This window comes from Microcaecilia unicolor, chromosome 2 (assembly GCF_901765095.1).
Source record: "Microcaecilia unicolor chromosome 2, aMicUni1.1, whole genome shotgun sequence".
NCBI classification, from domain to species: Eukaryota; Metazoa; Chordata; class Amphibia; order Gymnophiona; family Siphonopidae; genus Microcaecilia; species Microcaecilia unicolor.
In genome coordinates, this window is record NC_044032.1 from 661,117,188 (window position 1) to 661,145,068 (window position 27,881).

A 27,881-nucleotide genomic window follows, 5' to 3' on the forward strand; every position below is an offset into this window, starting at 1 on the left:
TGCCTTTATATATTTTATTTTACCTCGAGTCGCAGTGCCAGCACTGAAAGCAGTTCACCTCCAGCCTTCCCTTCCCATCCATCTCAGTGTCCCGCCCTCGCGGAAACAGGAAATACATCAGAAGAGGGCGGGAGCAGACACTGAGAGGAAAGGGAAGGGAATGCTGGAGGCGAGCTGAGCCTGCTGCTTTCAGTGCCTGCGCCGCAACTCGAGGTAAAATAAAATATTTAAAGGCAGGGCGGCGGCAGGAAGGAAAGGAGGGCTATTGGGGAGCTGAGGGTAGCAGGTGAACCAGCGCTGGGAGTCTGTGACCCTGCAGCTTGCGGGGTAGGGGGAGGAGAGGCAAGCCGGCTTGTAGTCCCTCAATAACCGGCTCGCAAGATGCCAAAAAATTTAACAACCAGCTCTTGCGAGCCGGTGCGATCCGGCTCCAGCACACCGCTGCCGCTGAGAGTCTACAAAGACCCAAGCTTTTTTGTTCCTGGCACCTGCATTATGGAATTCTCTTCCATGGTATCTTTGATTCGATAAATCTTATCTTTCTGTCTGTAAAGCTCTAAAAACGTATTTTTTTGAAATTGCCTTCGGGGCCTGAAGATGGTCTGCTGCTGCAGTGAAAGATGGTCATTAATTTTATCTTTATGGATTGCCTGATGTAACTTTATGCTCTGTTTGAATGATGGCTGATTAAAGCACTGTAGTAAAGGGATGCATGTTCTGTATGTTTGCTCTTTCCTATTTATAAATGGCGTTCCTTTCTGTTTATGTATATTTTATCGTATTTGTAAACTGCCTTGATTTGCTTGCAAGTCAGGTGGTATATTAAACTAATAAATGATAAACAATCCCCACGAATGTACCCCGGCCCTGTGTCCTGGTCGGAGGAACCATACTCCCTCCACCTGTTTCAGGTGTGGGGGAAAAAGTCACTTAGCATGAGACTGCCAAGAGAAAGTGGAAGATATTATGGATGTGAATTTGATAGCCACTCATGACTGCAATTTTGTGGCAGTTGCCCCTCCAATAAATAGAAATCGTGTATTACAAGCAGGGCCACTGAGAGGGGGGGCAAAATTCCCCAGACCCGGGCCTCCAAGGGGGGCCCAGTGCCGGGGTCAGGCCGCCGGCGCTGCAGTCCCCTGTCTCACCTGCCTGCCTCCTCGGCTCCGGGCCCCCTTCATTCAAAGCGGCAGTCGCAGATTGCGTCTCTTCTGGCCTTCCCTTCCTGTGTCCCGCCCTCAAGGAAACCGGAAGTTACATCAGACGAGGGCAGGACACAGGGAGGGAAAGCCAGAAGAGACACGATCTGCGACTGCTGCTTTGAATGAAGGGGGCCTGGAGCCGAGGAGGCAGGCAGGTGAGACCGCGGACTGCAGCGGCGGGGGGAGCGGCGGGGGGTGTCAGTGGCGGGGGCGGAGGCGGGGCAATGGGGGGGCAGAGGCGGGGCGGCCTTGCCCCGGGCCCAGCCTAGTCTCTCGGCGGCTCTGATTACAAGTAGAGCTAGAGGGACACCCTTGTGCCAGTAGACTCTGGCAGTCTAGACCCTAGTCCAGAGAGAGGTACTCAACCAATCATAATTGAACTACGAGCGAATCGTGACCCTGGCCTTTGTACATGGGAATCAGAGACAGTATCTGACAGCTCAAATGTCCTGTAAAACCTGTGGAGCAAACTCGTCTTGAGGTAGCAGTCTTGCCTTGGATACCTTACCCAATGGTTTTGGTCCAGCACTTCCCAAAGTTTGGCACCCTTTTGGGTCCAGCTAATTGATAGCCCAAAGAAGGAAGAGGGGGTCTTTTCCTGAGATCTTCCCGCTAGAGGACCCTGATTTACACATCCAAGTCCCAAAGTTGACTAAGCCCCTCCGCCAGTGCTCTCTGACTTTAAGAGCAGCTGTAGATGGAGATTTGGAACCCAAGGAAGACAACGGGTCGGACAACCCCAACCCTTTGGACAATCTACCAGAATGGAGTGGTGAGGGAGCTAGGAAAATTTCAAAAGGGCACAGTCTAAGGAGGACTAGAAGTTCAGTATTTGGGATACTCGGTCGGGAAAGGACAAGTGAGACCAGATCTGGAAGGTAGAAGCAATCACCAGGGTGCCGATACACCAAATGAAGAACCAGATATGATCTTTTCTTGGTTCATCGCCAGTTCAGCCCCATACTTGCTGAGAAAGCAGAACCTCTAACTCGCCTCTTACAGAAGAAGTCCCCCAAGAAGATACACTGGACGGAAGAATTGGATGTGGCCTTCCAAACTCTGAAGAGGGCTATCTGTTCAGAACCAGTGCTGGTCAGCCCAGATTTTAATCAACCCTTTATCATACAGATGTTTCAGAGGTTGGGCTGGGAGCCGTTCTGGCCCAGGAAGTGAATAGGGAGGACCACCCAGTGGCATACATTAGCCAAAAACTGTTCCCAAGAGAAAAGAACTATACAGCGATTGAGAAGGAGGCTTTCATGGTCAGGTTGGCCCTGGAAACATTCCAGTACTACCTTGTTGGGTCAAAACTTCCTGCTGGTCACTGACCCTCAGCCTCTGCAGCGGATAGCTCAATTTAAGGAGTCCAATGCACATGTAATGTGGTGGTTCCTCAGTACTACTACTACTACTACTATTTAGCATTTCTATAGCGCTACAAGGCGTATGCAGCGCTGCACAAACATAGAAGAAAGGCAGTCCCTGCTCAAAGAGCTTACAATCTAATAGACAAAAAATAAAGTAAGCAAATCAAATCAATTAATGTGTACAGGAAGGAAGAGAGGAGGGTAGGTGGAGGCGAGTGGTTACAAGTGGTTACGAGTCAAAAGCAATGTTAAAGAGGTGGGCTTTCAGTCTAGATTTAAAGGTGGCCAAGGATGGGGCAAGACGTAGGGGCTCGGGAAGTTTATTCCAGGCGTAGGGTGCAGCGTGACAGCCTTCAAACGTTTAGCTATTGGGTGCAGCATCGGTTGGGCTAGGAGCATGCTAATGTGTATTTTTTGTCCTGGGAGGTTGACCCTGAAATGACAGGTGCTCAACCAGGTATCACAGAGCTGCCTCTCTCCCTTAAGAAAAGACCCTCCAGTAGCCTGGGCCACCTTAAGAACAGTCCCTTCAATAGCCTGGACCACCGTAAGAGCACGAGACCTGCCCTGGGAGGAGGTGCTGGTAGGGGTGGAGTCAATACCTGGGAAGTTTAAAAGACAGGGTCAGGGTGAGAATAGAGAGGCCCAGGAAAGGATGAAGTGAAGTCCCAGTCTATGCCCCGACTGAATAAATCTAGCTGCTGTGACCCGGTTGAGGTAAGCCAAGCCTTGTGCTTTTGTTAAGACTTTGCATGCTTTGCTGAGGTCTGGCTGGTGCCAGACCTGAACCACTGAAGGAAAACAAGAACCATAGGCTGTGTTTGGGGCATGGCAACCCTGGCAGTCACAACTTGTGTTAGGTCTCCTGCTAGAGGCCTGCTTAATAACAGTGTTTCCTAAACTTCAGAAGTTTACCCACACTATATTTCGGGTCCTGTTAAGGAATAGGCCCAGAGAATTCTGCATATAAATACTTATTTTGTATTCATGCCTTTTGTCCGGCTTCATTATTTCTCCGTCCCACTCCCAACCCTCGCTCGGGGATTCACACAGGGATAAATTCACACAACTACTCTGTTGAATTTCTTCCAATGTTACAGGAAAAATAGATAATCGGCTGTTTTATGACTGAGGTAAAAATGGCCACAATTCAATTTCCATTTATTAGTTCTGCACATTATCCAAACATACATTCGGGTCACTGTGGCTTACTTTCCAGCTCATTTTCAAAAGTGATCGCCGACCATTTTCCGACATAAATTGGGAGATGGCCGGCGATCTCTCAAAAGCGGCAAAATCGGTATAATCGAAAGGTGCTTTTTTGACACCTTCACCACTTTCCTGTTGCCGAGCCAGCGAAAATTCAAGGGGGCATGTCGGCGGCGTAGCGAAGGCAGGACATGGGCGGGCATGGGCATGGCTACCAGATGGCCGGCTTTTGCGGATAATGGAAAAACAAAGTGGCGTTAATGAGTATTTCACCGCTTTTATTTGGTCCCTTTATTTTCACCACCAAACCTTAAAAAGGTGCCTGAACTGACCAGATGACCACCGGAGGGAATGGGGATGATCTCCCCATACTCCCCCAGTGGTCACCAACCCCCTCCCACACTAAAAAAATAAAAATAAAAACCTTTTTTGCCAGCCTGTATGCCAGCCTCAAGTGTCATACCCAGCTCCCTGACATCAGTATGCAGGTCCCTGGAACAGTTTTTGTTGGTTGCAGTGGACTTCAGGCAGGTGGACCCAGGCCCATTCCCCCCCTACCTGTTACACTTGTGGTGGTAAGTGTTGAGCCCTCCAAACCCCACCAAAACCCACTCTACCCACATGTAGGTGTCCCCCTTCACCCATAAGGGCTATGGTAATGGTGTAGAGTTGTGCGGAGTGGATTTTAGGGTGGATTTGGGGGGCTCAGCACACAAGGTAAGGGAGCTATGCACCTGGGAGGTATTTGTATATATATATATATTTTTTTTAGAAGTGCCCGCTAGGGTGCCCGGTTGGTGTCCTGGCATGCCAGGGGGACCAGTGCACTACAAATGCTGGCTCCTCCCACGAGCAAATTCCTTGGGTTTAGCCGGGGTTGAGATGGCCTCTTTTTGTTTCCATTATCGCTGAAAAACAAAAGCAGCCATCTCAAACCTGGCGAACTCTGGCATTTGGCCAGGCCAAACCGTATTATCAAAAAAAAAGATGGCCGACCATCTTTTTCGATAATATGGTTCGGCCAGCTGTTTGCGGCACTGCCAAAATACATCGCCGGCAATCTATTTCGCTGGCGCCGTTCGATTATTCCCCTCTTTGTGAAAAAGAAAGGATATAACAGAAAAGTTACATATAACTTAAAGTATCCAATTAGCAAAGATGGCATATTACATATTTTAGTACAATGATAAGGGACAAAATAACTTAGATTACTGTATCAGTAACATTTTGAATTTTGGTGTGGTGAAGGGGTCTGTCTAAGAGAATTGCAAAGATGTATTAGAGTAATTTACCATCTTGTGTCTTATGATTTAGCTTTTAGAACCCCCCTCTCACATTTTCCTATGTCATTGGTAGTCACATGTACCAAGACAGCAGTCTCTTCCCCAGCACTATCCAAAATCTTATCTAGGCGACACGTGAGGTCCGCCACCTTTGTACCAGGCAGGCAAGGTACATGAAAGATAAACCATGGATAAAGATAAAATTGGCATTGCTTTGGAAAACAGATAAGGACATATTACTGAAAGTTCTTTTGACTTTTCCGGGAATAGAGGATTTCTCGAGTGATCACATGGTTTAAATCCTAACTTCTTGGCTTCCAGGGGTTTTGACCCTGCTTGCTTGTCAAAAATGAACCTCCTTCTTTCCAATTTGACCTACTCTATTATTGCGATATCATTTGTACCCTGATAACACAGGTCTTTGAAGGGGACCAAGGAGAGTAGAATAGGGACTAGTAGGAAACAAAAGGAGAATGTCATCAGCATAAAAATGAAATGACACCCCCGTAGATTGAATAAGAGAGGCTAGAGGGCTTAAGAATAAATTAAAGAGCATCGGGGAAAGGACCGACTCTTGAGGGGACACCACAGGTTAAAGGGCGTGGTGAAGGACTAGATGACTCAAATGAAACCTAATAGAAATGACCAGAGAGAAAAGATGAAAACTAGGACCAGAGAAGATAGTTAATCACGAACTTCTAAATCGAATGCTGCAGATATTAAGAACAACCATGTGTTTATTTAGGTGGCAGTAAATTTCATTCAGAGCAGCTGTAAGAACCGTTTCTGTACTATAACTGGGCCTAAAACCCATTTGCTTAGGATGAAGTGCCAACGTTTTTCTACATATAAAGACATTTGGTCAGTGTGTTTCTTCTAGCAAAAAAGGTGCCGGTACTCAAATGTCAGGCCACCCTTCAGGGATGAGGTGATCACTGAGGGACTCACCCCGCAACAGCCAGGCCCCCTGCAACCAGTCACAGAAACTATGACAAGGCAGAATTGATGTGTAGAGCTTGAGCTCTTTCATTAAAACTTGGGGACCAGGGGTCAATTTTAGCAGACAGTGGAAAAGGTGCTGGTACTCAGTACCCCCAAGTACCCCCTCAAAAAAAGCACTGCATTTGGTTAAAAACAATCTTTGCCCAGTACCTTGGAAACAAAGCAGAGATTAGAAACAGGACAGTAATGTGCAGGGACAGAAAGGTCTAAGGATGATTTCTTAAGAATGGGACGCACTATAGCAGTTTTCCAAGAAGATGAGATCTTCCTAGAGGAAAGACTATTAAAGAAAGAAGTTTTGGTAAAAAGAAAAGCTGGGGGGGGGGGGGGAGGGAGGAGGTCGAGAGCCAAGCAGAAGGGAAAAGATCAAGGGAACAGGAGGTGGTAAACATACCAGCTATTGTTTAAGTAAATGAATGATGGGTCTGTAGATGAAAGGACGATCAAGATGAAAAACCCTATGAGTAGGGGTAGAAACCTGCCCTGCTGGTGGAAGGAAGGCCGGAGGTAATGATAAAGGAGATTGTACTCCTGTAAAGACTATGGGAGGAAGAGATGGGAATAACTAGTGAGGTAATTAAATTCGCCGATGACACAAAATTATTCAGGGTCGTCAAGTCGCAGGAGGAATGTGAACGATTACAGGAGGACCTTGCGAGACTGGGAGAATGGGCGTGCAAGTGGCAGATGAAGTTCAATGTTGACAAGTGCAAAGTGATGCATGTGGGTAAGAGGAACCCGAATTATAGCTACGTCTTGCAAGGTTCCGCGTTAGGAGTTACGGATCAAGAAAGGGATCTGGGTGTCGTCGTCGATGATACGCTGAAACCTTCTGCTCAGTGTGCTGCTGCGGCTAGGAAAGCGAATAGAATGTTGGGTGTTATTAGGAAGGGTATGGAGTCCAGGTGTGCGGATGTTATAATGCCGTTGTATCGCTCCATGGTGCGACCGCACCTGGAGTATTGTGTTCAGTACTGGTCTCCGTATCTCAAAAAAGATATAGTAGAATTGGAAAAGGTACAGCGAAGGGCGACGAAAATGATAGTGGGGATGGGACGACTTTCCTATGAAGAGAGGCTGAGAAGGCTAGGGCTTTTCAGCTTGGAGAAGAGAAGGCTGAGGGGAGATATGATAGAAGTGTATAAAATAATGAGTGGAATGGATCGGGTGGATGTGAAGCGACTGTTCACGCTATCCAAAAATACTAGGACTAGAGGGCATGAGTTGAAGCTACAGTGTGGTAAATTTAAAACGAATCGGAGAAAATTTTTCTTCACCCAACGTGTAATTAGACTCTGGAATTCGTTGCCGGAGAACGTGGTACGGGCGGTTAGCTTGACGGAGTTTAAAAAGGGGTTAGATAGATTCCTAAAGGACAAGTCCATAGACTGCTATTAAATGGACTTGGAAAAATTCCGCATTTTTAGGTATAACTTGTCTGGAATGTTTTTACGTTTGGGGAGCGTGCCAGGTGCCCTTGACCTGGATTGGCCACTGTCGGTGACAGGATGCTGGGCTAGATTGACCTTTGGTCTTTCCCAGTATGGCACTACTTATGTACTTATGTAAGAGACTTAATGAGATCTTGAATCTTAGAGTGGAAATATAATGATAAAACTTCAGCAGACAGGTCAGAGGAACAGCCTGCAGAAGTGGAGCTGTGTTTAGAAGAGGACATCATATGATGAAAGATGGAAAATAATTCTCTAATCAAATTTGGGGCTTTTTAAATACAATTTAGCACTTTTTAGATTATAATTATAATGTCTCAAAGTAGAGCAATAACTCAAGAGGCCATTAGTAGATTTGGAGTTCGCCCATCTGTGTTCAACTTTACAAAGGTTTTTTTTTAAGTCATAAGCCGCTATGCTACTATTGAGTTGCTTAATAATATAAAACTTGCTAAGGTAGTTAGGATATTAGACTGATATAAAAGAACGTTTAGATTATATGGTATACTGTGTGATTTATTTAGTGTTCACTTCTTAGAAAGTAATGACGTAATTAAATCTCTGTAAGAGTATTCCTCTCTTGTTATCCTAATTAGAATAACTGACTATAAATTAAGACTATAAATGAAGAGATGTGATAGGGGTGGGCAGGAGTTGGAAAGAGTGGGTGGGAAGGAAGAGTGAATTAGGCACTGTTGTGCCTTCTAGAGAGATCTGTTAATATAGGCTGTGACAGAAAGTTCAAGTTTTAAAACTATAAGGGGAGGAGTGTGGTAGCCGTGTTAGTCCACTCTTAAGGTTATCAATAGAAATCAAACAAAATAAAACATGGAAAAGCAAATAAGATGATACCTTTTTTATTGGACATAACTTAATACATTTCTTGATTAGCTTTTGAAGGTTGCCCTTCTTCGTCAGATCGGAAATACACTGTCAGCTAGCACATTTGCTTATTTCCAATCTGAGGAAGAAGGGCAACCTTCGAAAGCTAATCAAGAAATGTATTAAGTTATGTCCAATAAAAAAGGTATCATCTTATTTTCTTTTCCATGTTTTATTTTGTTTGATTTCTATTGATAACCTTTCATTGGTCTAAAAGAGCTTTATGTGAAAATAGGGGGAAATGTACGTTTACTTCTTTTTAATTATTTTTTTCTTTTTTTATTGTATTGCTGACATCATTCAATATACCATTTTTACAATTGAACTGAATAAATGAGAATTAATTGAGAATTTAACTGTCAAGCCCAACGGGGCCACCTTTTCTCCAGAAGTCAATTCTGTTGAGCACAAGAATTGTTATTTGAAGCCCCGAGGAAGGCGTTCCAGGAGTCTTTTTGAAAAGTAGTGTTGCATTGGTCACCCCTCAATCCTTAGGTATCATGGCCAGTTTGAATTACTTAGTAACAGATCACCGATTTCATGGCACATCCAGTCCTGGCCATTTCTTGCTCTTGAGTTTGCTAATTCATTCTATTAAATAATTTAGAGGCCCTTTTACCACAGCAAAGAAGTTCCTACCACGGGGAATACTGTGGCGCTGTCCAGTGAATGCCAGGGCAGCCTGTGGGCAATCTGGGATGAGCTGGCAGTCGGGCAGTGCCGTTGCTCACATAGCTAACTGGGCAAGTAGGACACCACAAAAGGGACCTCTATCTTTGCCCGATTAGCTATGCTGGTGCCAGCACTGACGATTGGCTACCGACCATATAAGTTCTAGGTCTTGTATAAATATTCTGCTAAGATTCAGTCTGACCATTATGGCTTGATAAGAATTCAGTAATGAATTTCTCCTTGATAAAACCTATAGCAAATTCCTCCACATCAGTCAACATGCGGGACATTTATTAAGGCTTTGCAAAAAGATATATTTTTGCCCAGTATGGGGCATGTGTTCTATAGCTGATTAATTTGTGTCACATCCTTTAATAGTGTTTGCATAGCTGGTTGATTCAAAATAAAGAAGAAAGAAAAGAGGAAGTTGAACAATATCTACTGATGTTCCTATAACCTTTAAAGCAAGCATACGCCTCAAAATTATGTTTAAATATTTTTATTGGTGCAAAAAATAAACAAACACAATATTGTCCTTGTAAAAACACTCCATACACCAATAAAGCCATGTCATATTGGTAGAATACAACTCAGTACAAATACATTTTTGCTTTTTCCCCCATCCCGCATCCCTCCCTATCCCCTTGAACAACTCAACTCCCCCCCCCCCCAAATCCCCTCCCCCATGTCACACTTAAGAATTCAAAATTCTACTACGCGCTACTGCAGTCAATGAGTCCCAGAAGGGGGACCAGACTTGGTAAAGCCGATCTCCTTGTGGCGAGGATAGGTCTTCCACTCCCCTGCGCTCCAAAGCGCAGAGGTGAATCATATTGGATCACCAGTGTTGTAGTGTGGGCGGATCCTCGGTTATCCACTGTTGAAGAATCGATTTCTTTCCAACCAAGGTTGTTTTTTTCAAGAAGCATTTAAGGCCCCGAGGAGCAAACGGGGACACCCTGAACACCTCAAATAGCTGAGATGGAGTTGGTCTCCAAACAACCCCCCCAGAGCCCAGACACATGCTGACAAACCTGGCACCAAAATCCAAGGATCCGCGAGCACTTCCAAAACATGTGTCCCAGGTCAGCTGGGGATCGGGCACACTTCTTACACCTATCCTCCGTCCCATGGATGCCCTATATGCTCTATGAGGGGAAATATACATCCGCATCAAAAATTTATAATGTGTTTCTTGCAACATCACATTCTCCGTCAGTCTTTGGGTTCCCAAGAGATAGACCTTTACCGTTTCCGTCTGGAGGCTTATCGCTAGCTCTTTATTCCAGCAACTGGTTAATTTGCCATATTCCACCTCACTCAGGTGCTCCCACAGGGAAGCATGGTTGTATTTGAGCAGGACCCTTAATTGTGCGTCCAACCCCAGTATAGTGACTAATTGTTCCCACACCTGCGCTGTCATAGTGAGGGCCGGCAGGGATCTTAAATAATGGTGCAGTTGGAACATAGAAAAGAAATTTAGTCCCCTAGTCCCATATTCCAATTGCAGGTCCGCCTGAGATTTTAGTGTGCAATCCTCATTATATAGCTGGTATAAATACTGTAAATTATTTGTCCCCCAAGTGGCAAAATCTGCCGAGGTGGAACCAGGCTTGAAGTCTCTGATGCCTCAAAATTATTTTAAGACTGTCAAAAGGAGGAAGAGGACATGAACATAATGTAAATATAGATTACAGGATCTCGTAGATCGCACAGCCTACAAAGTCGTTTACTCCCAGTCACATACACCAAATGTCAAATTAGTATAATACGACAATTCTTTACAAATAATAAAAGTGACCACTTTTCTTCTCGCAGTACAGTGCTGTTCCCTTGAACAAAACTTTAGCTGGCACCAGTGTTGGAAGGACATTGCCATAACTGATCACTGCTATAAACCAATCTAGCCCTTAAGACCTATTAATTGTCGATTTCTTTTTCAAATGCATCTGTTTCTGAAGAGGCTACAATTGCATCTTCTGATTGCAACTATGAACAGCATGTTTCAGATGCAGAAAGAGCTTTTCATCTGCCTCTTCATGAACGCACTGTGACCATGAACGTCATGTGATTCTCCTCCTATGGTCTCACAATTTTTCTCCAGTATACCCAGAAAAACTGATGTCCTAGTGAATGACTTATTCTAACAGAATTGCACTTCTTTTTCTGGAAACTCTGGGAAAGCAAAAATACATCAAATAATTGTTGACAAGCAGGTGGTCCATTTGATTGAAACACAGACAATAAAGTATGGAGTTGGTTATCATCACAAAACCTGTCATTCAATCTACAAGGATTTCTGCACAATCTGTTACTCTGTGAAATAATAAATTATTATCTACATGTTCTCTGCAATCCAAGGATGGTAAAAATACCAGAACTGATTTATTTTTGTCTCACGGATGTGATGAAATTTCATCTTGAAATTTCTGCATTAAAAGCTTCTCTATGTCCTTGTTATTTACATACACTTTTATCGGTTCAGATAGCCTTCATGCAGTCCTGCAGATCTGCAGGGGATATCCTGTTTTTGGCAAATGAAAATTTTGAAGACATTTCTGGAATACGTTCTCCACAAACTCATGCTTCTTTTCTTATAGAGACATTTTTTAATCGGTTGACCAGTAATACCTCAAAACATAAGAACAGATGTAATCTGTATCATTCCTATATCAGTTATTATACATCAGAAGGAGTCTGTAGTCTACCAGCCTTGTGCAAACATCACCTGGAAAATGATTTTGTGCACTAAAGAATTCCTCACTTGGATTCTGTTCATTGATGTGTAGCAAACTTTGGCAATAATTGATATTAATTGTCATTAATTAGTAGATACACATGCAAAATCCAGAGAGCTGAACTTCCAGAGGGTGAGTATCTTAGAGGGACATGGGAGGCTCAGGATCGTGCGTAGCTGGTATGTATACAGCTTACAGAATACTAGCATTGAAACCCTTAACTGCCTAGAGCTACACATGAGCGTTTAGGCCAGGTATTGAGCTGCTGTAAATGTTCACGCATGAAGTTAACACGAAAATGCAGTCTTCCATAATGACAATTCAACATGCAATCGCCAATATAGAAATTGCACTTGGCATTTTTGATCTGAAAATGGAAGAGGATCATAATACAGAGCACAGAGTGGACACCCTACATTTGGATGTTCTCCAGCTCACAGACGTCAAAGCACCGTTAGATCATAGTTATACAGACATTAATGAGAAAAACAAGGTAAATGTGGTCTCAGGATGCTGAATGCCTAATCCCAAGAGCACAGAAAATGTTGATGTCTAGGCTTTCATGCTGGTACCAACCGGTACTGGTCCACTAGTTGGTGGAACTTTCTGATTCCATCTCTTGAGTGATCACTAACGTTTCTTATCTTTAACTACAGATCTTCCTACTTCCTGTATTTACAAAAAGCAGACAATTTCTTCCATTAAAACATAGCTTGTGTTTAGCTAGACCTACATTCTGCTTAAAAGCTAATTTCTAAGGTAGTTATTTTCTTAAAGCACGTTTTAAGTCTTTCTTTCAGACGCCTCTGTGAATTCCATTAACTATATGTTCATTTATAGTCTTTATACATTTTTATATCTTGTGGGTTCCTAAGTTGTTTATCATCTCACCATTGGCCGTTACCACTTTTTCTCTTCATCTTAAAGGAAATGGACCAGAGTACACGAAAAACAGGATCCCCCTCGAATCACCTTCAAGGTCTCAAATGTCCTCCCAAGGAGTATCCATAAAATGTGGGATACAAATGCAATAAGTAAATAAACCACCACACCCTTTACAAAGGAAATCACACAATATGACACCCGCCAATGAGCCACAACCTAGAATGCACTCCCAGAAAGGCTTTACTTCAAGAACCAGGTGAACCTGGCTCTTCTCCCAAGCCTTTATTAAACAGAATGACTAACAATGGCTGTGCTTCCTACCGTGGGACAATCCACTGCTTATTTCTAGGACAGAGTAATGCTGCAGTTGCACTTGAGACTGTTACTTGAACTGGTGACTCCCCCTTGAGAAAGTAACCACGAAACGGGGACCTGTCGGGGTTTTAAGAGCACCAACTTGTTCAAGCTAAGTGCTACATAAAATTAGATGTTAGCATATTGACAAACAGAAATATATCTTTATATATAAGAAATATATCTTTATATATAAGATTAGCAAAGGGTGGTGGAGGTTCAGTCAATGATTAGACAATACACACAGATAATACACCCAGTCATTGGGTGAAAAATCAAATAATCTTTATCGTGTGTTACATATGAGACTACTCCACTCTCAATAAGCTGAAGAAGCAATACACTTGTATTCATGTGTGTTTAAACATTTTGTTATATTTCTAGGATAAGCAGCATAAAATCTATTTTACTGTTCTGGGATCTTGCCAGGTACTTGTGTCCTGGATTGGTCACTGTTGGAAACACAATACTGGACTTGATGGACCTTCAGTCTGTCCCAGTATAGCAAATGCTTATATTCTTATGACTTGCTTACTACACACTCCCCCTAGCTGAGATCAGGTTCATTTCACCTTTTCTGACTGCAGGAAGAGTTCTTATTTTTCAATTTAGTCACCCCCTTAACTAATCTACTGTTACTTTATCTTATGTCTATTATGTCCTGTGTTGTTCAAAATACTAGGTCAAAGAACTTAAGTAAAAACAAAAATAAATGAATGTTTTAATACTTACAAGTACTAACCTTACTCTGAGTTATCTACATTTCACTCTGATTACACCTATTGCGTTAATTTCACAGTAATCACTATGTTTTCAATTTTTTATTATTGTTACTATCACACTTCAATTCAAAACAACTTCGATGCTTAATTCAATGTATTTTTCCTTACTCTCATTCATACCCACACTCACTTACGAGCTACGTATATTGTTAGTAAAGCTTTTTCTACTGTTCAACTTCCTTTTAAGTATTCAAAACTATTTTTAAAACAAGTTATTCCAGTCCACAAGATGTCTTCTTAAATTCAAACAATTCCTACAATCTGATAGAACCCTGTCATTCGATTCTTCTTTTACAGCTGTTGCATTTATTCTTCTCTTTATAGACTCTCTTTAATTATAAGATCTATTTTGCTGTACCACCAATTCCAAAGCTTGTCTTGAAACACCACCTTAATAATGTGTATTTTCTATAGCTGCATCTTCAATACAGTCAATCTCTGTTTCCCAAAGTCCTCTACATGCCTGTTTCATTTTTATTTTCGCCTGCCTTCAGAGGTATGGGTAGTATCCTCTGTCACTCCCTACACAATTGTGTTTCGCCGTGTAGCGTCGTCAGGGGTAGTTACTTATATGTCAAGTTTTTCTTTATCTTACAGGCTTGCCTCGGGAGGATTTCTCTTCTGGGATCAGGAGACAAAATGATGCATACATGAATGTCTCTCAGCTCAGAAGCTAGTCTTACTGGTCTCTTGCCCGGTCCCTAGATCCAGAGTCACTAGCTCAGTCTCTAGCGAGTACACGAGGCTGGCCTTTGGCCGACTAGCTCAAAACACAAACTCTTCAAGGTTCTAAGTTGAATTTGGCCTACTTGAACGTAGAGGTTTTTTCAGCTTCAGGATAGAGGCATCTGCAGTGGACATACATATGAAATATACATAAGTATACATATTAAGTATTAGATCATACCTTATATAATGAGTTTATTTTGTTGGGCAGACTGGATGGACCACACAGGTCTTTATCTGCCGTCAACTACTATATTGCTATGGGCATTGCTGCTTCTATCTGGCCTTCCTTAACCTAGTTCTGGCCTTTTATACTAAAATCACAAAAAAAAACTTCACTAGTATCGTGTTTAGCAACAATTATTTACAGAAATGCATTCAATCAACTCAAAAAAAGGGAAAGGAAAAAGTCTCAGAAAATGCAGGACATTTTACTTCAATAATTTGTTAAATGAACCTGCTGCATCAATCATTGACATAAAAAACCTCATTCCCAATTCACAGTTGACATAAGTTTTTTATCTAAATTTTTTTTTAGCTAAATCTTTATAGATTTTTAAAAGCAAAATCCACTTCATATCCATCAAGAAAGTAACTACTTAGCTTTAATGCATCTTGCTAATCACCCCAACACTGGCCACCGTTTCGTGGGCCACTCCGCTGCTTCAGGGGGAGGCAAAAAAAATCCAGTGCTGCAAAAAAAGAAAAGCAAAATAGATATATTACCACATTCAAAACCATTTATCAAAAATAAATACAAAAGCACTTACTGCTCATCCTGCTTGCTGTTACTATTTGAGCTGAGCACATTCAAAATGGTGGCTCGGCATCTTACACTTATATTTAAATAAACAACCAGTCAATTAAAAGCTTTCTACATAGATCCTATGGATATTCATTGGTTCACAAGAAATTAACTAGTTCAAGATCAAATTTTAAGCCAGCCAGTTTCTCATGAGAGACTCCTGAGAAAATTAATAAGTCATGGGATAGGAGGAAATGTCTTTTTTTTAGATAAGGAATTGGTTATTGGACAGAAAACAGAAGGTAGGATTAAATGGCCATTTCTCTCCATGGAGGAGGGAGAATAGTGGAGTACTGAAGGGATCTGTACTGGTCAAACCAACGAAAAGAAGGTCCAAGTCTCCTGTAAAAAACGCAAGAAACAACAAAGAGAACGGAAGATAACCAAGATAGACCAGATACAAATCGCAGAGTAAGAGCACCAAAAAAAGTTTTATTAGGACCCTACACGGCCCGTGTTTCGGCCAACCGGCCTTCCTCAGGGGTCTAAAATCAAACAGAAACATAATGTATCAAAATGTATACAAACTTATATATATATAAAAAAAATTGCAAGTATAAAACCATATACATCAAATATATAAGTGACACACAGAAAAATAATTAAAAACAATTAAAAACAAAATAGTTAAAAACAAAACCATCTTTACAAATTTTATGAAAACATTTTTATAGAAAGGATATGAAAACATCCAAAATGATCTAAAAACACAACGGCAATGAAAAATAGAACTAATAAATAAAGCTAATAAATACAAAAATACAAATACCCCCATCCAGACGTGTATGTAAAAATGTGATTATGATAACGTATTTGAAAAGTATACTTAAAAATGTCTGAAAGTTTTTCATATTATATAAAATGTAATTTGATAAATGGTATGGATAAAAATTAAAAAATTACATTAAAATGACTGATGTCTTTATCACTGTACAGACAAGGGCATATAAAAGAAATGAAATTATAACCAACCTTCAAATTGACATATGCATATGTGCCTCCAGAATTCTCATGGAATGAAAGATACAAACTATATAAAAAACAAAAATAGAAAGAGGAATAAACATTTATTAATATGAAAAGAAAAAAGAAAGAAAAAGATGAAGAAAAATAAAAAAATTAAATATTAAAATAGGAAAAATGAAAATAATAATAATAATAAAAAATAAATAAAAATATGTATCATGCAAAAAGTATGTAAAGAACAAAAATTAAATGATAAAAATAAAAATCGAGATAAATATGTAAAATGTATTCCACACTCTGGAATGCACTGCCTGAAAGGCTCCACTTAACACAACAATACGTCTACTTCAGGAAGCAGATGAAAGCTTGGCTCTTCAACCAGGCCTTTAATGGCAGAAGTAACTAACTTACTAGTTACACACACACACATGGAGTGACACCGGCTGCACATACTATAGCAGGACATGTTTATCCACTCCTGCTTTAGCTAGGATAATATTCAAGGACCTTTCTGACCTCATGTGCAACTAATTAGTCCTTATCAATCTATATGTTGCATCTTTGCTTACACCCTATGTTGTCTATTAAAATGTTTTACTGCTTATTGTTCACATAATTAACATACTATACCATTGCTTTGCATTATTTGCATATTTTTACTTCTGTAATTGTCTATTACTTCTGTTTGACTTATTCTTGCTGTACACAGCCTTGAGTTAATTCCTTCAAAAAGGCAGTAAATAAACCCTAATAAATAATAACTTAAAAGATACACTACCCCTCAGTGTCATGACCAATTCCGTGCCAGGCAGACTGACAATACTTCAGACTTATCATAATTGAGTTTGAACCCCAAGACTGCACTGCAGGTTTGAATTAAGAGTAGGGCTGGGCTGGAGTAAACATAATATTGTCCAAATAATATAACATAATCTTACACACTATAGATCCTACCGATTATCCCTGATACGCACTTCCAATTGCTCAAGGGACAGCGCAAAAAGCAGCATGAAAGAGAGGGCAGCTCTGACAGGTCCCTCTCCCTAGTATGAAATGCTGGTAGCAGCTGCCATTTATCCTAATCTTTGCCCTAGGGTCACTATTCATAGTCTGCCACCACGCCAAAAGCTCGGCCCAATACCCATCCATGCCAGCACAGCAAACTGAAAGACTAATGAATGCAGTCAAAGCCTTTATCTACGTCTACTGCGATAAGCATCAAGGGGATCCCCTTTTTCTTCACCCACCAATTTAAATTTAACACTCACCGGATACTATCACCTGCATATCTCCCTGCCATAAAGCTATCTTGGTCCTCATGAATAAGCCACAGCACATACACCATCAGCCGGGTCATGAGGTTCTTTGCCAATAATTTAATATCTAAATTGAGTAATAAAATGGGCCAGTAAGACCCACATAGCATGGGATCTCTTCCCGGTTTGGGCAGTACCACAATCCCAGCCATTTTCATTTTTATTTCTGTCTCTTCCCCTGTCAAAACTGCATTGAAGACCTTAACCAGAAAAGGTGCTACTTCTGCTGTACATTTTTTTATATTAAAAAACCATCCATACCCAATGCCTTCCCATTTTTCAGCTGTTTAATGGTTGTATCACTTCCTCACAAGAGATCTCTCTGTCTAGCAATGCTGGTACCGGTGGTTAGTGTATCTTGGTTTAAAAAAGGTTTGGACAAGTTCCTGGAAGAAAACTCCATAGTCTGCTATTGCGATATACATGGGGGAAGCCACTGCTTGGAATCTTGTTACTACTTGGGACTCTGTCAGGTACTTGTGACCTGAATTGGCCACTGCTGGAAGCAGGATACTGGGCTAGATGGACCACTGGTCTGACCCAGTATGGCTATTCTTATGTTCTTATACTTCATCACCCATCAGGGACTGCAATGCCACCTCCTGCAAGTATTCCTGGATCCGGTGCTGGGAGATTCCCTCGTCCCTCTTATAGAGGTCATATTCCCTTAGCACACAAAAATCCTGATTTTCCCTTAATTCTCAAAATTGTTGCAGCTTGGTGTTTGGTCTTTAATTTGTTAGCTAGCAGTCAAATGTCTTTATTTCCCTCGTCATAGTATTTTTGTCTGACAATATCTAGATGGTGAACTATCTGTGCCTCCCCCATTTCTTTCAATTTCCATCTGGCTTTCTGCAGTGCCATGAGACCAGCTGCCTTGGAGATCAGAGAGTACCCCGAACATTCGCCTTTACTCCTTGCCACAAAATGGTGCTCCAGATCACCAATGTCATTCATTTCCACATAGTCTCGGATCACCTGTGTCACAATTTCAGATTCTCCTCTCCCTCCAGTAGCAACTCATTAAGTTGTCATAATCTAGGCCTCTTAACTTGCACCTCAACTTGCAATTCCATCCATATAGCCGCAGGTTCATTTATATCTGATATTATCTTTCTGAAGGCATGTGATCTCTTTGTTTCTTTCTCCGCTATGAAGTACCTGCAACCAAGTCAGGCAAAATTAACACTTCGTCCTTCCTAGAGCAAAGTGCGTTTGCGTCTCATGAAGCTAGCAATATATCCTTTAAGATCAAAGTCACAATAGCTGTAGGGGTATTATGCCGCGGTCTCCACAGGGCTGTATGGGCCTGCTCCAACTTAATGATGCTGGCTCCTCTCCTGTGCCATCTACACGCAGGGCTGCCACACTATATCCTTCCAGTTCTTGTAGGCTTCCTCTTCTGACACTAGCTGAATGCAAAGGTTTTTCTCACTCATTCAAGTGTCCAGCTCTTCTCTTGTATCCTGCATGTGCCACTCTGAAGATTGCAACTTGGCCAATACAGCCCGGAAGGCTGTTGGCTCCTCACTGTGTTCTTCTGTGCACCTTCCAGCTGAGCACCTCTCCACAAAACTCTAATATTACTGCCGACATCTAGTATAGCTACGTAATGCAAGGTTCCACGTTAGGAGTCACCGACCAAGAAAGGGATCTAGACGTCATCGTTGATGATACGTTGAAACCTTCTGCTCAGTGTGCTGCTGCGGCTAAGAAAGCAAATAGAATGTTAGGTATAATTAGGAAAGGAATGGAAAACAAAAATGAGGATGTTATAATGCCTTTGTATCACTCCATGGTGCGACCGCACCTCGAATATTGTGTTCAATTCTGGTTGCCGCATCTCAAAAAAGATATAGTGGAATTACAAAAGGTACAGAGATGGGTGACGAAAATGATAAAGGGGATGGGACGACTTCCCTATGAGGAAAGGCTAAAGCGGCTAGGGGAGATAGGATAGAGGTCTATAAAATAACGAATGGAGTAGAACGGGTAGATGTGAATCGTTTGTTTACTCTTTCCAAAAATACTAGGACTAGGGGCATGCGATGAAGCTACAAAGTAGTAAATTTAATACAAATCAGAGAAAATGTTTCTTTACTCAATGTGTAATTAAACTCTGGAATTTGTTGCCAGAGAATGTGGTAAAGGCAGTTAGCTTATCAGGGTTTTTAAAAAGTTTGGATGGCTTCCTAAAGGAAAAGTCCATAGACCTTTATTAAAATGGACTTGGGGAAAATCCACTGCTTATTTCTAGCATAAGCAACATAAAATGTATTGTAGTTTTGGGGATCTTGTCAGGTACTTGTGACCTGGATTGGCCACTGTTGGAAACAGGATGCTGGCCTTGATGGACCTCAGTCTGTCCCAGTATGGCAATACTTATGTACTTATCTGATTTTATTGAGATGATGTCAGCCTTTAAATCTCCAAACCAACAAGAAAAGTCTCCTTTAGTAATTAGTTGTTGGCACTAAGCAGTATGATCTAAGCCGCTTTCCGATGTCAAGAGCGGAGGAGTGGCCTAGTGGTTAGGGTGGTGGACTTTGGTCCTGGGGAACTGAGTTCGATTCCCAGCACAGGCTGCTCCTTGTGATTCTGGGCAAGTCACTTAACCCTCCATTGCCCACCGCATAGAGCCTGCCATGAGTGGGAAAGCACGGGGTACAAATGTAACCAAAAAAAAAAGAGCTCCAATGAAGCCACATGTGGGGGACGTACTACTATTTCTACTACTAATCCTATCTATAGCGCTACTAGCTGTACACATTATATTCAGGTTCTTACATAAGTATATAAGTAATGCCACACTGGGAAAAGACCAAAGGTCCATTGAGCCCAGCATCCTGTCCACAACAGCGGCCAACCCAGGCCAAGGGCACCTGATGAGCTTCCCAAACCTACAAACATTCTATACATGTTATTCCTGGAATTGTGGATTTTTCCCAAATCCATTTAGTAGTGGTTTATGGACGTGTGCTTTAGGAAACCGTCTAACACCTTTCTAAACTCTGCTAAGCTAACCGCCTTCACCACGTTCTCTGGCAATGAATTCCAGAGTTTAATTATGCGTTAGGTGAAGAAAACTTTTCTCCGATTTGTTTTAAATTTACTACACTGTAGTTTCATCGCATGCCCCCTAGTCCTAGTATTTTTGGAAAGCGTGAACAGACGCTTCACATCCACCTGTTCCACTCCACTCAATATTTTATATCCAGCTATCATGTCTCCCCTCAGCCGTCTCTTCTCCAAGCTGAAAAGCCCTAGCCTCCTTAGTCTTTCTTCATAGGGAAGTCATCCCATCCCCGCTATCATTTTAGTCGCCCTTCGCTGCACCTTTTCCAATTCTACTATATCTTTCTTGAGATGCGGTGACCAGAATTGAACACAATATTCAAGGTTCAGTCGCACCATGGAGCGATACAATGGCATTATAACATCCTCACACCTGTTTTCCATACCTTTCCTAATAATACCCAACATTCTATTCGCTTTCCTAGCCGCAGCAGCACACTGAGCAGAAGGTTTCAGTGTATTATCGACGACGACACCCAGATCCCTTTCTTGGTACGTAACTCCTAACGTGGAACCTTGCATGACGTAGCTATAATTCGGGTTCTTTTTCCCCACATGCATCACCTTGCACTTGCTCACATTAAACGTCACCTGCCATTTAGCTGCCCAGTCTCCCAGTCTTGTAAGGTCCTTCTGTAATTTTTCACAATCCTGTCGCGAGTTAACGACTTTGAATAATCTTGTGTCAATCTTGTGTTAATTACCTCACTAGTTACTCCCATCTCTAAATCAATTATAAATATGTTAAAAATCATGTTATAAATATGTTAAAAAGCAGCGGTCCTAGCACAGACCCCTGAGGAACCCCACTAACTACCCTTCTCCATTGTGAATACTGCCCATTTACCCCATTCTCTATTTCCTATCCTTCAACCAGTTTTTAATCCACAATAGGACATTTCCTCCTATCCCATGACCCTCCAATTTCCTCTGTAACCTTTCATGAGGTACCTTGTCAATCGCCTTTTGAAAATCCAGATACACAATATCAACTGGCTCCCCTTTGTCCACATGTTTGTTTACTCCTTCAAAGAATTGAAATAAATTGGTAAGGCAAGATTTCTCCACACAAAAGCCATGCTGACTTGGTCTCAGTAATCCATGTCCTTGAATGTGCTCTGTAATTTTGTTTTTGATAATAATCTCTACCATTTTCCCCGGCACCGATGTCAGACTCACCGGTCTATAATTTCCCGGATGTCCCCTGGAACCTTTTTTAAAAATCGGCGTTACATTGGCCACCCTCCAATCTTCCGGTACCATGCTCGATTTTAAGGATAAATAGCTCATTTTTCAGTTCTATCAGTATTCTAGGATGAATACCAGCCGGTCCAGGAGATTTGCTACTCTTCAGTTTGCTGAACTGCCCCATTATGTCCTCCAGGTTTACCTTGAAGTCAGTAAGTTTCTCCAACTCGTCCACTTGAAATACCATTTCCGACACCGGTATCCCACCCAAATCTTCCTCGGTGAAGACCGAAGCAAAGAATTAATTCAATCTCTCCGCTACGTCTTTATCTTCCTTGATCACCCCTTTTACCCCTCGGTCATCCAGTGGCCCAACCGATTCTTTTGCTGGCTTCCTGCTTTTAATATACCGAAAAAAAATTTTGATATGTTTTTTTGCCTCTAATTCTATCTTTTTTTCGTAATCCCTCTTGGCCTTCTTTATTTTCGCCTTGCATTTGCTTTGACACTCCTTATGCTGCTTCTTGTTATTTTCAGACAGTTCCTTCTTCCATTTTCTGAAGACATTTCTTTTAGCTTCCTTCTTTGTCCATAGAAGGCTGACAATCTGAGTTTTTATACCTGGGGCAATGAAGGGTTAACTGAATCAAACCCAGGTTGCCAGGATCAAAACCTGCTGCACTAACCATTTGGCCACTCCTTCACATCTGCCAGCTTTGTCCCACCCTTTGCAGGTCAAACTCCCACTGATCTATTGTCTTATTATGAGTGATTGCCATCAATTCACGGTCAGGATATCTTTAGTAATCCAGCAATCACAGAAGCCGCAACTGTGAGAGACTAGTGTAAATCAGGGATCAGAGCTCTCGCTCTAGGCAGTTGTCCAGGTGGTGGCATTTCCCCCTGCTTTTACTTTTTACTTTTAACTGCAAGCATTAGATGTAACTAAATAAAATAGTAAAAACGGGTGAAATTATTACTTCAGTAAAAGTAAAACTGACAAATGTTTTCCTTAAGTACGTAATTGCTTTCTTTTACTTAGTTACTCTATGACACTGTATATGTCCCAGCTCTGCTTGTCCTCTTTGCTATTAAATATTTTCATGGGCATTGTGTTCATGTTGCTATAATGTGTACCATCTAATTGTTTATTGCCTGTGTTTGGGTTGTAGCTGTACCTGCTGTACGCAGTCTTGGATGATCTCATCATAAAGACGGTTAATAACTTCAAATAAATAAATAAATTCCTGCTATCTTTAAAAAGGGAAAGAGAAATGGCACTTGATAATACTGCCTTTCTGTGGTATTTGGCAACTACATTCAAAGTAGTTTACATATATACAGGTACTTATTTGTACCTGGGAAAACAGAGAGTTAAGTGACTTGCCCAGGGTCACAAGGAGCTGCAGTGGGAAGTGAACCCAGTTCCCCAGAATCAGAGTCCACTGCACTAACCACTAGGCTACTCCTCCACTAGCAATAGTTCATGTAGAATCTCCAATAGTAACAACAGAATCTCAATAGTAGCCACATTCCATGTAGAATCTCAAACAGTAGCACCGGAATCTAAAACAGTAGCAACATTCCATGTAGAATCTCAAATAGTAGCAACAGAACCTCAAATAGTAGCAACAGTCCACGTAGAATCTGAAATAGGGAAATGGGACTTGATATAGCTCCTTTCTGAGGTTTTTGCAACTACATTCAAAGTGGTTTACATATATTCAGGTACTTATTTTGTACCAGGGGCAATGGAGGGTTAAGTGACTTGCCCAGAGTCACAAGAAGTTGCAGTGGGAAGTGAACCCAGTTCCCCAGAATCAGAGTCCGCTGCACTAACCACTAGGTTACTCCTCCACTAGCAACATTCCATGTAGAAGCCTGCCCTTGCAGATCAGTAATGTGGGCGCACTGGCTTCTGTTTCTGTGAGTTTGACGTCCTGCACGTACGTCAGACTCACAGAAAGAGACGCCTGCACGGCCGCGTTGATGATCTGCAAGGGCAGGCTTCTACATGAAATGTTGCTAGTGGAATAGCAACATTCCATATAGAATCTCAAATAGTAGCAACGGAATCTAAAACAGTAGCAACATTCCATGTAGAACCTCAAATAGTAGCAACAGAATCTCAATAGCAGCAACATTCCATGTAGAATCTCAAATAGTAGCAACAGAATCTCAAATAATAGCAACATTCCATGTAGAATCTCAAATAGTAACAACAGAATCTCAAATAGTAGCAACATTCCATGTAGAACCTCAAATAGTAGCAACATTCCATATAGAATCTCAAATAGTAGAAACAGAATATCAAATAGTAGCAACAGAATCTCAAATAATAGCAACATTCCATGGAGAATCTCAAATAGTAGCAACAGAATCTGAAATAGTAGCAACATTCCATGTAGAATCTCAAATAGTAGCAACAGAATCTCAATAGCAGTAACATTCCATGTAGAATCTCAAATAGTAGCAACATTCCATATAGAATCTCAAATAGTAGCAACAGAATCTCAAATAATAGCAACATTCCATGTAGAATCTCAAATAGTAGCAACAGTCCCCGTAGAATCTGAAATAGGGAAAGGGAAATGGGACTTGATATACTACCTTTCTGAGGTTTTTGCAACTACATTCAAAGCTGTTTACATATATTCAGGTACTTATTTTGTACCAGGGGCAATGGAGGGTTAAGTGACTTTCCCAGAGTCACAAGGAGCTGCAGTGGGAATTGAACCCAGTTACCCAGAATCAGAGTCCACTGCACTAACCACTAGGTTACTCCTCCACTAGCAACATTCCATGTAGAATCTCAAATAGTAGCAACAGAATCTGAAATAGTAGCAACATTCCATGTAGAATCTCAAATAGTAGCAACAGAATCTCAAATAATAGCAACATTCCATGTAGAATCTCAAATAGTAGCAACAGAATCTCAAATAGTAGCAACAGAATCTCAAATAATAGTAACATTCCATGTAGAATCTCAAATAGTAGCAACAGAATCTCAATAGCAGTAACATTCCATGTAGAATCTCAAATAGTAGCAACAGAATCTCAATAGCAGCAACATTCCATGTAGAATCTCAAATAGTAGCAACATTCCATATAGAATCTCAAATAGTAGCAACAGAATCTCAAATAGTAGCAACAGAACCTCAAATAGTAGCAACAGTCCCTGTAGAATCTGAAATAGGGAAAGGGAAATGGGACTTGATATACTACCTTTCTGAGGTTTTTGCAACTACATTCAAAGTGGTTTACATATATTCAGGTACTTATTTTGTACCAGGGGCAATGGAGGGTTAAGTGACTTGCCCAGAGTCACAAGGAGCTGCAGTGGGAATTGAACCCAGTTCCCCAGAATCAGAGTCCGCTGCACTAACCACTAGGTTACTCCTCCACTAGCAACATTCCATGTAGAATCTCAAATAGTAGCAACAGAACCTCAAATATTAGCAACAGTCCACGTAGAATCTGAAATAGGGAAATGGGACTTGATATAGCTCCTTTCTGAGGTTTTTGCAACTACATTCAAAGTGGTTACATATATTCAGGTACTTATTTTGTACCAGGGGCAATGGAGGGTTAAGTGACTTGCCCAGAGTCACAAGAAGTTGCAGTGGGAAGTGAACCCAGTTCCCCAGAATCAGAGTCCGCTGCACTAACCACTAGGTTACTCCTCCACTAGCAACATTCCATGTAGAAGCCTGCCCTTGCAGATCAGTAATGTGGCCACACTGGCTTCTGTTTCTGTGAGTTTGACGTCCTGCACGTACGTCAGACTCACAGAAAGAGACGCCTGCACGGCCGCGTTGATGATCTGCAAGGGCAGGCTTCTACATGAAATGTTGCTAGTGGAATAGCAACATTCCATATAGAATCTCAAATAGTAGCAACGGAATCTAAAACAGTAGCAACATTCCATGTAGAACCTCAAATAGTAGCAACAGAATCTCAATAGCAGCAACATTCCATGTAGAATCTCAAATAGTAGCAACAGAATCTCAAATAATAGCAACATTCCATGTAGAATCTCAAATAGTAACAACAGAATCTCAAATAGTAGCAACATTCCATGTAGAACCTCAAATAGTAGCAACATTCCATATAGAATCTCAAATAGTAGCAACAGAATATCAAATAGCAGCAACAGAATCTCAAATAATAGCAACATTCCATGGAGAATCTCAAATAGTAGCAACAGAATCTCAAATAATAGCACCATTCCATGTAGAATCTCAAATAGTAGCAACAGAATCTCAATAGCAGCAACATTCCATGTAGAATCTCAAATAGTAGCAACATTCCATATAGAATCTCAAATAGTAGCAACAGGATCTTAAATAATAGCAACATTCCATGTAGAATCTCGAATAGTAGCAACAGAATCTCAAATAATAGCATCATTCCATGTAGAATCTCAAATAGTAACAACAGAATCTCAAATAGTAGCAACATTCCATATAGAATCTCAAATAGTAGCAACAGAATATCAAATAGTAGCAACAGAATCTCAAATAATAGCACCATTCCATGTAGAATCTCAAATAGTAGCAACATTCCATATAGAATCTCAAATAGTAGCAACAGAATCTTAAATAATAGCAACGTTCCATGTAGAATCTCAAATAGTAGCAACAGAATCTCAAATAGTAGCAACATTCCATGTAGAATCTCAAATAGTAGCAACAGAGTCTCAAATAGTAGCAACAGAATCTCAAATAATAGCAACATTCCATGTAGAATCTCATCTAGTAGCAACAGAATCTCAAATAGTAGCAACAAAATCTCAAATAATAGCAACATTCCATATAGAATCTCAAATAGTAGCAACAGAATCTCAAATAGTAGCAACAAAATCTCAAATAATAGCAACATTCCATATAGAATCTCAAATAGTAGCAACAGAATCTCAAATAGTAGCAACAAAATCTCAAATAATAGCAACATTCCATATAGAATCTCAAATAGTAGCAACAGAATCTCAAATAGTAGCAACAGAATCTCAATAGCAGTAACATTCCATGTAGAATCTCAAATAGTAGCAACAGAATCTCAATAGCAGCAACATTGCATGTAGAATCTCAAATAGTAGCAACATTCCATATAGAATCTCAAATAGTAGCAACAGAATCTCAAATAGTAGCAACAGAATCTCAATAGCAGCAACATTGCATGTAGAATCTCAAATAGTAGCAACATTCCATATAGAATCTCAAATAGTAGCAACAGAATCTCAATAGCAGCAACATTGCATGTAGAATCTCAAATAGTAGCAACAGAATCTCAAATAATAGCAACATTCCATGTAGAATCTCAAATAGTAGCAACAGAACCTCAAATAGTAGCAACAGTCCCCGTAGAATCTGAAATAGGGAAAGGGAAATGGGACTTGATATAGCTCCTTTCTGTGGTTTTTGCAACTACATTCAAAGTGGTTTACATATTCAGGTACTTATTTTTGTACCGGGGCAATGGAGGGTTAAGTGACTTGCCCAGAGTCACAAGGAGCTGCAGTGGGAATTGAACCCAGTTCCCCAGAATCAGAGTCCGCTGCACTAACCACTAGGTTACTCCTCCACTAGCAACATTCCATGTAGAATCTCAAATAGTAGCAACAGAACCTCAAATATTAGCAACAGTCCACGTAGAATCTGAAATAGGGAAATGGGACTTGATATAGCTCCTTTCTGAGGTTTTTGCAACTACATTCAAAGTGGTTTACATATATTCAGGTACTTATTTTGTACCAGGGGCAATGGAGGGTTAAGTGACTTGCCCAGAGTCACAAGAAGTTGCAGTGGGAAGTGAACCCAGTTCCCCAGAATCAGAGTCCGCTGCACTAACCACTAGGTTACTCCTCCACTAGCAACATTCCATGTAGAAGCCTGCCCTTGCAGATCAGTAATGTGGCCGCACTGGCTTCTGTTTCTGTGAGTTTGACGTCCTGCACGTACGTCAGACTCACAGAAAGA